Source organism: Lygodium microphyllum, chromosome 25 (genome assembly GCF_053477565.2).
Source record: "Lygodium microphyllum isolate KBCC chromosome 25, Lygodium_microphyllum_v1.1.10, whole genome shotgun sequence".
NCBI classification, from domain to species: domain Eukaryota; kingdom Viridiplantae; phylum Streptophyta; class Polypodiopsida; order Schizaeales; family Lygodiaceae; genus Lygodium; species Lygodium microphyllum.
Window position 1 is genome coordinate 78,963,631 of NC_141159.1, and position 11,651 is coordinate 78,975,281.

The 11,651-nt window shown below is 41.9% G+C and overlaps 1 pseudogene; it reads right to left on the minus strand.

Annotated features, from left to right (window-relative positions):
• Positions 1–1,545: 1,545 nt before the first annotated feature.
• Positions 1,546–3,371, minus strand: LOC148014413 (uncharacterized; annotated as a pseudogene).
• Between the last annotated feature and the right edge of the window lie 8,280 nt (positions 3,372–11,651).

The following is an 11,651-nucleotide window of genomic DNA, read 5'->3' on the forward strand; positions in this document are numbered from 1 at the left end:
ACTGCGAAGGTTTCTTCAGTGAAGACTGCATCAACTGTGCGGATGCCTTCCTTGATTCCCTCTATCCAGGTGCCGATTCTCCCTTCCTTTCCGAAGGAAGACAGGCTATGCAGGCCGAGCTCGACTCCATCGAGCGAAACCATACGTGGGAGCTTGTTCCGCGTCCCGCGAAACGGAAGGTGATTGGTGTGAAATGGGTTTTTAAGACCAAATATCTTGCAGATGGCTCCTTGGACAAGCATAAAGCTAGGCTTGTTGCCAAGGGTTTTGCCCAGCGTGCAGGGTTGGATTACTTTGAGACTTTTGCTCCTACAGCTAGGATGTCCACCATCCGAGTGCTTTTGGCTCTTGCTGCTCATCACCGTTGGCCTGTCTATCAGATGGACGTCAAGTCTGCTTTTCTGAATGGCGTTCTTGAGGAGGAGATTTATGTTTCACAGCCTCCTGGTTTTCTTGTGCAGGGGAAGGAGGATCATGTCTACAGGCTGCGGAAGGCTCTTTATGGCCTAAAGCAGGCTCCTCGTGCTTGGTACCAGCGGATTGACCGCTTCTTTCTACAGAGTGGCTTTGCGCGCTCCGCTTATGATCCCAACCTCTACTTAAGGGTTGTGGGTTCTCTTTCGGTGTTCCTCATCTTGTATGTGGATGATCTTATTATTACAAGGAGCGACACTCAGCAGGTGGAGCATACACGGTCCATTCTACAGCAGGAGTTTGACATGACAGATCTAGGGATCCTTCACTTCTTTCTAGGTCTAGAGATCTATCAGATGGCACAGGGCATTTTTATCTCACAGCACAGGTACATCTCCGAGCTTCTTTCGGAGTTTGATATGGCTGAGTGTCGGCCTATCTCATGCCCTATGGACCCTAAGTCCAAGCTTTTGACTGCTGGAGTTCCTCTTACCGATCCCACCCGTTACAGGTGCTTGAAGGAGGGTAATTCATTTATACCTGTAATCACCTGGAAAGACTGGTATAACTGCCCGACTTGGCCAAACCAAAAGGTCCTTGAGAGCTGCTAGCAAAATATTATGTACATGCCCATTAATTCAACTGTCGAAGGCCTTAATCGTTAAAGGCCTTAATACATGCTGCTACGAACCTGTACTGCAAATATCAATAACACAATCAATTGCTACGTGAAACTAATCTGAATTTGGGCTACTATAAAACTAGAGTACTATACGAGATAAACCCCGTTCTTCCAAGAGACAATGGTTGGAATTTACCTGCTCTCCCAAAAAACATATAGTGGATGTCATTCAGCTCATGTCATTCCACAAAAAAACACTTCAATCCCACAAAAAACACTTGAGTCCCACAAAAATTCAGCTTATGTCATTCCAACTCCTTCCCAAAAAACACTTCAGTCCCACAAAAGTCCAACTCATGTCATTCCAACTCCTCTCCACTTTGCAAGGTGGAGGATTCGTTGCCTGCAATCATATGAAAATGGAAAGAATAAGGTCACCTGTGTTATAACATGACTAAAACACAAATTACAACCAAATGGTTCCATACTTACATGATTTAAATAAACATCTAACCAGCAGACTTCAAGAAATCGTTAAAGATTCGATAATCATTTTGATCAAGAACATATCTATCAGTAGCCTCATTGTATGTTAAATGTGCCAATGCAATAATTGACTCAATATCAACCATGTTTAAGTCTGTCACATTATAAGAGTATGTATGGTGTCCTTTCACCTTCTGATACCAACCAAGCTGAACCTCCATCCCTTGTGGTCGATCTACCAAGTCAAGACCTCGCTTGTAATCTACATACCTGCCACCTACCTTCTTTCGCATCTTTTGGACTCTTCCAAGATACCATGTACTATGAAGAGTTTGCATCTTCTTCAATTTTGTGGCTTTTCCATTTCTCTTGAAATTTGTGTCTCTGTTTCCACATGTGTCATCGTAGAAATAAACAGCACAATCTGACCCTATTCCAAAGAAATTTCCATTGGTTGTTGATGCTAATTTTCCTTCATTGCTGAAATACACTCCTTGTCTTACCCTTGTCAACCTATCTTTTGATAGTGTTGAGTTTCCATTGAGTTGACTCACCAAAGTAGACTTGAAGATGAATTTCTTGTCAACCTCCACCACGGGCGAGATAGTCTTGTTTTCATCCTCAATGCTTGCCTCATCTAGAATCCCATCCACCTCATGTCGAATCTCACTCAGAGCAATGACCTCGTCATCTCCGTCGCTGCCTTCAATGGGCCTATCTTCACCGCAAGGCTCCACAAAGTCATCGTGCTCATCGGCGTCACCCATTTCAGCATCTATCTTTGACCACATTGATTGTGTATCTATCCAAGGCTCTGTCCACCATTCAACTCCTTCGATTGTGCTAGGTTTGATCCCCAATGACTCACAAAGATCTTGTGCCCGCTTCAATCCCTCTTTCAATGCATCTATCAACTTTTCATCAGAGGAAACGCTCTCGTAATTCCCAAGATCTGCTTCCAAAATGCCTTCATGCTTGTTCAAATCCTTCCATATGTGTTCTTGTTTCTTATGTGCCCTTGAAAAAGTCACCCCATTTGATTTACATTCATGCACGGTAATCTTGTTCAAGCTTCCAACACAATGCAAAACATCTCCAAAATCAAATGCTCTTTCTTGCCCAACCATACCTCCAATCTTGCTGAAATAAATTTCTGCTGCATCCGATCCTGTGAGATGTAAAGGACACTTGAGATTTGGGAAGAAATCCCGAAACATCTTTATAAGTAGAACCACAAAATGACAAGAAAGCTGGGTATCTGTGTAAGCCTCTTTGCTAATGAAGTTTTTCTTAAGAGTGTATGTAGAATGATGATGAATCCATAATCTCCACAACTTGAAGAAGAAGACCACTTTACTAGCAAGCACCACACGCTCTCTCAAGTCTAAATGTGGAGACAAAAAAATGTCTATATAATCAGCAACAACCTGCAAATATGCCCCAGTCCCTTGCATGCTCCTCTCTTTTTTTTGCATTTCTATCATACATTTTTGAACTTGTCTAGAGACAATCACTTGGGCTGCTCTCCAATTTTGCCGATCGTTTCGTTGTATATCTTCTTCTCGTAACTTGTGTTGATCGATAGAGAAATGATTATAGACCAAAGCAACATGATTGAGTGTAATCCAAACTTGTCCAATCGCTAGTTGTCGAATAGGACTATCAAGAGGGTTCACAAGCTTCTTTCCACAATGCACAAAATCTTGATCATGTAGTCCATACACATTGTCTCCTATGATTCTGCCTTTGAGTTTCCATCCATCCCATTTGATACCAAACTTTCTATCACTTTTTCCTAAATAGTCTTCAAGCATAAGCTTGCGACGTCTACTATCACCATCTGAAGCATGTCCAATTATTGGCCCTAGGCAATCCTTCCATTTTGCATTCCACATTTGCTCCACAAGACTCCATTGAGCTTTGATGAAATCGCTATCAAAGCGATTACAAGTGCAATGCACAACAAGAGCTAACCGTGGAAGACTCTCATGAAGCGGGTTGACAATGAGCAGTCTTGCATAATGTCCCACTACGTGATTTTGGAAGGCATCCACTATTGTCTCATATCCTTGTGCTCCATCTCCAACAATGATAACATCATTTGAGGAGCATTGATGATCCTCTCCCTTTCTTCCACAAAACCCAATTAGAGTGTCATCCTTCGCATTCCATCTGCAAAAACATGAAGCTCCACTTTAACATCTTTATTTCCATGGACTTGTTACATAAATAAATTTTAAAACTGAAGCGAAGAGAAATTCAACTAAGTTTTTACCTAATGCGACGCTTGATGGTTGTTTCATCTTCAACAATAATGAATGGCACCCGTGATGCTATTCCATGTTTGGACTTTACATCCTTGTATATCTTTCCAACCATATCAACGATATACTCATGCTCTCCGGATTGAAATTGAGTTGCCTTTCTTCCTTGCCTCCTTGTGGTTGACAAAGATGGCCCTCCAAGGTTTACACTTAGAAAATCATGCAAGCGCGGCCCACCCCATAGCTTTGCAACCTCAAAAATGGTCTTTGAGGATTCTGCATATCTTTGCCCCTTTTTCGATCTTAATGCATTATTTGCAATGTCTTGAAGAAAAGCCCATAAAGCTAATTTGCCACCAAACTTTCCTTGCCTATGAGCCTCAATAATGTTATTGCAAAAACGTTGCACATCCTTCCTATTAATAGCCTCATAGTTTGCTTCTTTTAAAGACCTGATTCTCACTGAAAGCACCACAAACTTTGCCTTCAACCACCATAGTTTTCTCTTGGCCTCTCGCAAGTTTTTCTTTGTCTCAACTACAACGCTTTTAAGCTCTGCACCAGAAAGGTAATCCAATCGCCTTCCTCGACCTGTTTGCCTCTCTCCTCTTTTCTCAATTGCACTACCCTCCCGATACACTCTGCCACGAAAATCAGCGCAAGATGGAATTTTCTTACAATACTCGCATGTGAAACTTTCAAACGGAATTCCAATTCTTGAGATCCGAAGACAGCACACATGCCTAAAGCATCCATCTATCCTGTATTCAACATCCCCATCATATAAAGTAGCTTTTGTATGTGGCTCACAAAACCACTCTTCACCCATCTTTAGGTCTTGGAGAAAAGGTTTTATATCAACCTCACTACCATTAACATCAAGTTTACACTGCCATAATCCCCAACACAGATTTAATAAATGAGAGCTTGAATCACCTGCATGGATGGAAGCCACCTCCGCATACTCTTTGGTTGATACGAGGAATGCACCCAAAGTTTGTTGACATGGATCCTTTTCAAAATTCTTTTTAGGTCGCCCACTAGCTCCTGTGAAGAGAGAAGATGATTGCTTTATTGTGGTCTTCTTGCTCCATGCATTGATGTGAGATTTTGCATTGATATGTTGTGTTAGGATGGTCTGCAAATCTGAACCTCGAGGACATAGGTGCAGCCACTTCCCATCATATTTGCACACAACTTTGACACTATTTTTATCTTTGTAGTCATGTAAAGTTGCTTCAACCAACTGAAAATCAGCCCCTACATGAGGATACAAAATTTTGATAAGAGTTTAGAAACGTAGCTGACAATTGAATCTGATATGCACAAGCAAAAATCCTTAAAAAAGGAACCAAAATAAGGGACTAAGAATTGTCTTACATGATTCAACAAATATCTTTTACAAAAAAATATTACAATTTACAACATAAAACAAGAAGTTGATTCTTACCTTCATGAGTTCTATTGAAATTATTCATCTCCTCAATAGCTGCCAAGATTATTATTGCATCATCAGAATCATTCTCGTCTTTTGGAGTACTTCCATGAGAACCATGAGTAGAAAATGCATCAAACCTCAAACTTCGGTTAGATAAGTATCGTTTTTTATGTGCTTGACCATCTAGAATGTGAAATCTCATGAAGTTTGACAAGCATGAGTATGCGGATTGCTTGCCACTAGTCACTCCCGATCCATAAGCACTCCCACATTCATTGCACCACACTCGAATCAAAGGTTGGTCATTGACATCTTCCGTGATGAGCTGAAATTTATCATCTCTAGATGGCTTTCTCTCACTCAACTTCTTGCGGACCTTCTCACATTGGAGCTCCCAAATTTTGAGCGCTTCTTGTGTTACTAAAACACTCTTGAGCATGTTGACTCTCCCACCATGATCACCCGCTTCCCTTATTTGATCGCCCTCTTCCATCCCATCCATAGCAGTAGCTTCCATGGAAGCATTTAAGCTTCTACAAACACGCTTTGAGGACCCTCCATCATCCACCGTGGTTGATAACCTCTTTATGCCAACTCGCTTGCTATTCTCAATTTTCCAACGCTCCTCTTGTAATGCATTCAATATGCATACTCCATCACAGCCTTCATCTTCAATAACAAACTCGAATGATTCACTTACAATGCCATCTTGGATGATCTCTTGACGTATATCACTATAAGTGCAATCTGCCATCACTCTGACGTAGCCCAGCACCTTCTTCTCGTTACTCCCATGATCACACACCTTTATGTGAGTCTTTGATGCCATGAATGATCAGATCTCTAATCAAAATAACCATACAAGAGACATGAATGATCAGATCTCTAATCAAAACAACCATACAAGAGAGAATGAGGAAGGAAGAGTAAAAAAAAAAACAAAAAAGACATTGACACACAAACTATTCTCTCTTTTTCTCTCTCTCTCTCAATCTCTCTATTTCACACACACTAATGATGGGAATTGGAAAACTGGAACCTAAATAATATGTGCATGTTAGAATCAAAGATTACCAGCTTTTCAAGAGGTCATGAAGTAGATGCGGGGGATGCAGAGATCGTTGCCACCAGCCAAGATGGGAATCAAAGCTATGACGGGTGAATGACAGGGTGAATGTAATCCAGCTCTGCTCTTTCTCAGGAATTGGAAACTTCTTTACCAGATGTTGGGGACTTCTGCAAACATGCACAGTTCAGCAGCATACCATCAAGAAGTAGAGGTCCAACATATCATGCAAGTGGTATAAAACCAGAGCATTAAAAAGCGAGAGAGCAATTCAACATATCATCAAACACGAGCAGTACACCATATCATCAAGAATTAGAAATCCAACATATCATCAAGAATTAGAAATCCAACATACTAGTCACATTGCTGGCTGGACGCTTATTATCTTGCATCCATATGCACAGTACAGATCTGAACAAGAAATCCCTAAGAAACCAACAGCTCTACAAAACAGGCTGCTAAAAATTATTCTTTCAAGGAAAGTTTCAGAAAGTCCAAATCAGTAGCCCCACCAAAAGTAGTACTGACACTTCAACCACAGTACTGCACTATTCTCTCGAGCGCGGTCCAGTCCCAAAACAATAAATCAACCAAACAAACTGGCACGCTTATTCATTTCTTCGTTTCAACTTCTGGGGCTCAGTTAGGGAAATTTCTGGTTTACGATCAATAAAAATTCTGTTTCGCTTGGTCAATGGATTAAATATACATATGCAAGTTTAAAGTCATATCTAAAATGCATGGGATATCCTGTATAACTTTGGCCCTGCGTGTTAACTTTAGGGTATGTTAAACAGAAACGCAGCATAAAACAAGAGAGATATGCTCACAATGAGTTCCGTGGAGTTGCGAGACGATCCGGTAGATTTAGTAGCCCAAAGCTTGCATTGATATTAGCTAGCATCTACACAACCATTTTTTCACACTTCAATGCAACATCCCGTCTGTGCGCTTCCAGAATGATTTTATGGTTTGGCAACATGGTGATGATGCTGAGGACCTCGAGAAGATAGAGCAGAGAGGCCGCTCCGGGTGGCACTGACAAGGATTCCCACGCCTTTCTTGGCTGCAACGGCAGCAGTGCTACTAGACATGTCTATCGTGAGAAGTTTCTATTCCAGGTGCGAGGCACGCATGGCAAATGCCGACCTCGATCATACGAAAACAGGCAAATACCTTGATGCCGCTCTGCAAACCTGTTGATTAGTTTACAAATTACGAAGCGAAAGAATCAGGGGAAAAGAAATTTTCCTCACATACCTGTGTTGCTGCTGGATTGAAGGAGAGCGAGGAATACCGATGAAGATAGCTTTCGTCTTTCACTTCTACGTGCTTCACATCATGCTACCACAAATGAAATGTAGCAAAACCTCAAAAAAAGGATGACAAATGTGTACAAATAAGATACCCAAAAAAAAACGCAAAATGACATTGTTAGTAAGCATAGGAGCATCTGTAACATTGTGTATTAGCGATGCTTGCACATTTATTTCACACGAATGGTTGCAAGCATTGATCTCTTGAAACCTCCTTGAAATGAACATGCAAATCAACTATTAGGAGAATATATATACCGACGCACATACCGAGACGTATAGAAAGACTTATACCGAGGCATATACCGATTTTTGCGTCGATAGGCCGTGTCAGTATATCCATAATACCTTGTAGTGCGTGCGTGTGTGTGTGTGTGTGTGTGTGTGTGTATACTAACAACCTAGTTCTGAAGATTTATGGATAAAAATACCCCTTATTTTAATTTCTCAGTATACAATATTTAACCCCCTTCTTTTATTTTAAATCTGTAGGTGAAACTGATATTAAACCCCCTCCTGTTGAGTGCACGTGCTACACCTACGGGCCTATAAGGTGGACCCCCCGGGGAATTATGAGATTAATCTCTGAACCATGATCCACCAATGCAACATAAGGCACCTATTTCTCTCCAATCTTTACCATCGTCTCTGTATTTGCCCTAGCCCAATGGCTCCACGAAAAGTGACTACGCGGTATCATGACAGGCTCATCAATTTTAGCATAATGCATAGGCTGAACCCTCTTCTCTACCTGCGGAAAAACAGAAGCATTATCAACCATAACCTCATCCTCATCCTTATCCAAATCCCCAATCAAAACTCCCTGTGTATCAGTGGTAGACAATGCATGTCTTTTCCTCTTCAGGACCTCCTGAAACTGATCCTGAAACTCTCTTTTTGAGATGCCCAAAATCTCAGAAATAGTGAAAGTCACTTCACTGCCAAGTATCTTATCATTAAATATTTTCTTCATGTCTGTAGATGTCTCAATATCGGACATCAATCTAAACCCTGGCTGCTTTCTCTCTCTAGGCTCTTGCCTCTTTTCTCTCTTTTGAGCATCTTCCATCTGTCGATCTGGCCCTGGTCTTGAAGACGGTCCTGCAGTAGGTGGAGTAACAAACTCACCCCCTCTAGTCTTCTTAGAGCTGCACTTGGATTTTCTTCATCCCTCTTACGCTTCTCCTCAACAAGTACATCTACACCATGAGACTTAGCCAAATAAGCATAAATAGAGTACCTATCAACAGGCGAGTCCCAACCTGTCTCTGATCTGATGCTAGAGCCTGCACTAGTCAAAAGAGTTTGCTGAATTTTCCCCTTGTTTGTAGTCTCCATAGCATAAGTCCATAGCGCTGACTGAGTCTCTGATCCCTTCTCAATCTAGACTCCATATGCAGAAGCATCACCTCTAGCTGTCACATAAGAAGTACGCGCAGCCATGTCATCCACTAACTTCTTCATTCCACCTTTACCAAAGTTGGTAGCAAGTGGAGCTCCTGTCTCAGTCAACCAAATCTTACCATCTTGCCCCCAATATACCAAATTCTTCCTCCTTGCATCCTGAAAAGATTCACAATCCCTGCAATGCTGATGGTCCATACTATCACACCAAATACATCTCGGATCTTTCCTAGGTGCACTAGGAGCACTCCTAGGTGCAGTAGGAGCACTAGAAGAAGTAGTAGGCGCAGTCGAAGCAAACTGCTCCTTCAACTTTCCTACCAACTCTGCTTTGACTGACTCCAGTGTCAAATCTATTATGCCTTTGATTATGTCATCAAGAGAGGTAGGCACCGATGGAGCAGATGGTTTTGGAGCAAAAGGTGTAGGCATCGGTCGTGGAACAGGAGGAATAGGTGGAGTGGAAACAATAGGCACTGGCATAGACCAAGAAACTGGCTGAGGAGGAGAAGAAATAATAGGGATAGAAGCAGGCATAGGAGCTGATGATGGTGTAGGTGTCATGGAACCATTCTGTAGGCGAGTCTTCCATATCCTCCTCTTGGTCAAAGTCGAGACTACATCCTGAGCATCCTGCCAATCGGTTTTAAGACCCATAGGCTTCGTGCGATCCTCAAGAAGCTCACCCAATTCTTGTTGAAGAGCAGGATCTGCAACTTGCAAGAAAAGCTCAACTTTTTCAACATCCAATGCTCTTTGTTCAATGGCATCAAGCTAACTATACCTCTCTTCGAATTCTCGAATCAACTCCGAAGCAGCTAGACCTTTGTTTGGCATGTAGACCCACTCTCGGAATGACCGCCGAGTAGCCATACCAAAGTCCTCAAGAAAGTATTCTTCTTTCAAGGCCTTCTTAAAATCTTGCCAATGTGTATTTTGAATAAAAAGATCAGTCACTTTTGTCCTCAAAGCGGGTGTGACAAGACGAAGGAAGTACTTACTCATAAGTCCAGCAGAAACTCCAAAAAACCCCATCTTGATCTCATATGTCTTCAAATATGCTGAAACATTACGCCCGTCAAATAGCTTCTTCTCATTCTCAACTGCTTCAATAGCCTTAGTCGCGCTGTTTGCATTCTCCTGCTCCGAATAGAGTTGCCTTTGCTGAGACAACTGATGTTGATGCAATTGTTGTTGTTGCTGCATATACAATTGTGTTTGTTGATTTTGGAGCTACATATACATGGACATATTCTGCAAAATCTGCTTTAGATCCTTTGTTGAAGTACTTGATGCAGCAGTCATTGATGGAGCTGAAGTAGACGCAGCTGGAGTTGTAGAAGAAGCTGAAATAGAGGCTGAAGTATCTCCCATCCTGAAATTTCTGCGACGCTTTCACGTCGGATTCACCAAAGTTGTCGAAGGGTTTGTGAAAGCAAAGTCGCGTCTTCAGAAGACCTTGATAAATTTTAGGATAAAAGATCGAATAGATGAATAATCAAGATATGAACATAAGCTTCAGAATCTCCCTTCTCCCATAAATGGAAGAGGGAATATGAAGCCCATAAATTGACCTTTAATATATCAAAGATGCATGTATCCAACAGCTACTGCAAGGATTCAAACATTGCGCTAACCATCAAATTCTTGTTGTGCTGAGCATACGCTTGTTTTTGAAGAACATATATCCAACAGATAGACCACTTTCAGTATCTTTACAATTATTCCAAACAGGTAATATGTAGGTTTTGATGGTTCAATTTCCAGAATGCATTGGAGCAGTATGGCTTCATCTTCTCCTTTTTACGTGTGTAAAATAGAAATTGTCTTGCAATTGAAGATCATAAAGAGACAAGGTATGAGGGAATCCAAGTCATCATTCACAGAGACAGTTTCCTGTGAGAACTCATGACATAAAAGGTTGCATAGTCTCTCAGACTGCCTGTCTTCTTCTTTCTCAAATATAGAGCCATCTTGATGAAGTGCTCCTCTGTAATCAATCTCCTCGACCTCCCGCTGTGAAGGAAGTTCTCCCGTACGTCGCTGGAAGTCAAAGTAGTGCCTATGTTTTCTTTAAACAATTCCACACCCTTCTGAAGTTATCTCCCTGTAATTAATCTTCCTCAACGTTGCAGAGAGCCGCCTCTGATTGGCTGCTGGAGATTGTTTTGTTTGTTGAGCATCAGAAGACTCCTCGTCGCTACATGTTGGTACTCGGTCACTCTTATATTAGGCCCTGATTTCAAGCTCTGGATAAAGTATCCATTCAAACCAGATATGATAAACGGTGGCTTGCTAGATTGAGGCTCCTCATCGATGCCTTCATGCTTGACGCGATATTCAACACCCTACTTAGATTCAATTTTCGCAGGTGAGACAGAGGAGCTCTCCTGAAGTCCTGGGCAGAAAACGGCTCTGTGCACGAGTAAGCAGTGCCTCTGCTTCTGCTAATTTGCTTGTATGCCCTTCGCCTTCTGAAATTCCTCCTCCATAGACTGGACCTCGGTGCCTCTCTCCTCTCTCTCGTGTCTGTGCGTGCCACTCCTGTCTCCTGGGATTCATATGAGACTGTTCCGTCCCATCAGCTGCTGCTTCTAATTTTTCCTGTCGTGTGCTGTGTGTGTAGCTGGTTGTTGGT